Raw genomic sequence first — 2,897 nt, 5'->3', positions numbered from 1 at the left:
AGGTAATTAAGACATTTCATATAACTATGACATGATTAAATAATAAGTTCCACATTTATGATTCATGTGAGAAATATATAAATGAACTGTAAATAATGAATTTAGGATGCAAAAACTAGGGCTGAGCAAAAAATCCGATTATCCGAACCGATCCGATATCCGATCCGCATCCGATCCGAAAAAGTGGATATCCGATCCGAAAAGCAGTTTCGGATCGGATATCCGATCCGAAACTTTCGGATACGGATCAGATATCGGATAGTAGTTTAATAAAATTCGGATATCCGATATCCGTTCCGATAAGCTGTGTTTCGATTTTTTTTAAATCTATATAGGTCTTAAAATAAGCCCAAAATAGCATTATTGGGCCTTTAACAGTGTGCCAATATTGGTGATGTTGTAAATATAAGAACTGATCTTCCAATTGACCTAAGTCTAAGACAATCAGCCGCATTTTTCATTTATCCATATCAAAATGTTAGATGTCATCTTCTTCATTCACAATTTTAAGTTCATTTCCTTTCTTCATCACTTTTTTTACTCCTTTAATTATCCCATACTCTTATCATAATAATAATAATAATATTACACCTCCATTATTACAGTAAGATCCTCTCCTTCTTTTCCATTTCCCCAAAGCTCTTGCATCTACAGAGTAATTCTACGTTTTGGCCACCACGAAGTTATTCGATGACTTTCAGTCAACTCAGATCTGGGCGCCGGAGTGATGATACCAAGAGGAAGCATAGTCATTGGCTTAGATTCAGTTTGTTTCCTATGCATGTAACTTATTTTTTCTGTAATTGTATTAGTGTTAGCAGATCTGGTCGTTTTGTATACCGTCACCATCATTATTAGTTTATTACATTAGGGATTGTTAATTTGTTAACGTATCTTAAAAAAATGAATTCAAATTTGAGGTACATTAGGTTACCTGTGTTCAATTTTGACACAACTAAAACATTTTCTAAGATTTTGGTGTAGTTTAATATGTGGAAATAAAATTGAAATTGGATTTGGGGATGCTTTTGATATGAATTTTCAGCTTTTCTAGTAATCGGATCGGATACCGGATATTCGGGTATCCAATTCAAAAATTTCGGATCTCAAAAGTCGGATATCCGAAGTTTTCGGATCGGATATCAGATAGTCAAATTTTGATTTTTCGGATCGGATATCCGAACCGAAAGTTGGGTTCGGATCGGATACCCGATCCATGCTCTGCCCTAGCAAAAAACCATATGACGGAAATCAAATTAATTAAACCCGAACACAAATATTTCACAGTCAAAATTTAACCCAACCAAGGCTACGGCCTAGCCATGACCAGCCCCTGCCCAGCCACGGTCTGGCCACACCCCGGCACTGCCCAGCCACGGCCTGCAAAGTCTGCTCGTAGCTCCTGCACAACACCAGTAACACGGAAGCAACAGTCCAATAAAACACAGCAAACCCCTCCTCATACAACCGTCTTAAGGCGAGTTTCCTAAGCGCAAACAAGGCGGGTTTCACCCGTACAAAAGACCCAATCCAAACATGTACACACACTTGAGACAGAAGCAAGGAAATTTGTTCGATTTAGCATCAAGAAACCCGTCAAAACAGCCCGCAAAACACGCCCAACAATGACCCATTACACGGTTTCAAGAGCTACATTGTGATCGTCTTAAGACGAAAATTTAAGCATGAAAAGGATGGAATTTCTCCCATGGAAACAACCCATTACATACATGGATATACATGAGCTGGAAATTAACTAGTTGTCTCAAATCACCCATGAAATCAACTCAAAATAGTCCAAGAAAGTCATCCATACACACGGTTCCAAAACGCTATTTTGTGACCGTCTTCAGACAAAGTTTTGAGCATGATAAAGATGGAATTTCTCACATACAACCAACCCAATTCATACATGTATATGTACAGAAGATAAGAGATAAAAAATTGTCTTGAACTAACAACAAAATCAACACTAAAATCGAACCAAAAACGTCCTAATGCAGCCCAATTTTCAGGGTTTTCACCCCTCTTTTGAGAACGTCTTAAGACGAATTTTTGAGCATGAAACATTTATTATCCATCAAAATAAATCATCCAATTCATTTACCCACTTCACCATAAATCCAAAGGTACCATATTTTCTCAAAATAGATAAGTAAAACTTGTATAAAACCGTCTTAAACTAACACCACAGGAACTTAGAATGATGGAAACTTTTCGTCATAAAAGAGTAACACAACACATAAATACATATAAATTTCAACATAATGTCCTGTAATCCTATCACCATTACCTTGAATGCTCTTTAATCCTCAAGTGTATCGTCAACAATGTAAGAATCTTCGTCCGGGTCTTCAAGTTCTTCACCTAGAACACAAAAAAACACAAACTTGAGCTCAAAAACCGTGACATCCTTAAGACGGGTCACTTCGAAAGCTCTAAAATACCACAAATTTCTTACCTAGGATGATGGAGGAGGAAAACAGGAAGAATTTGACGCAAGAATTACAGAAATTGGTCGAAAAACGAAGGAGAAATCTCGATTTTAAGCTTGGAAGTGTGTGTGTGTATGTGTGTGTGTGTGTGTGTGTGTGTGTGTGTGTGTGTGTGTGTGTGTGTGTTAATGGTGGAGTTGGTTTGGTCGATTACCAGGAACAAAGGGAAGAGGATGAGGTTTCCAAAATATGGAGGAGAGTAGTGATAGATCAAGAGTAGAAAAGAAATGAGTCCATTAGAAAATTAGGCCCAATTAGCTAAATGAAACGGTTTTAATTAAAAACACGCCTCATAAATAACGATACGACTATGCTTATCATAATAATAATTATTATGATTACTATATACCCAAAGTTATATTTTTACGTAAATAAGTTTTGAAAATATAATAATTAAATAAA

At 36.6% G+C, this 2,897-nt stretch overlaps 1 long non-coding RNA gene across 1 annotated transcript; it reads right to left on the bottom strand.

Annotated features, from left to right (window-relative positions):
• Window positions 1-1,244: 1,244 nt before the first annotated feature.
• Window positions 1,245-2,687, bottom strand: LOC141627403 (uncharacterized). The gene is made up of 2 exons (XR_012536975.1): window positions 2,462-2,687; window positions 1,245-2,367 (listed from the first exon to the last, which is right to left on the bottom strand). It is a non-coding gene; the product is annotated as an uncharacterized LOC141627403 (long non-coding RNA).
• Between the last annotated feature and the right edge of the window lie 210 nt (window positions 2,688-2,897).

Source organism: Silene latifolia, chromosome Y (assembly GCF_048544455.1).
Source record: "Silene latifolia isolate original U9 population chromosome Y, ASM4854445v1, whole genome shotgun sequence".
Lineage (NCBI taxonomy): Eukaryota > Viridiplantae > Streptophyta > Magnoliopsida > Caryophyllales > Caryophyllaceae > Silene > Silene latifolia.
The sequence above is the reverse complement of the archived record's forward strand: the minus strand, read 5'-3'. Positions and strand labels throughout refer to the sequence as shown.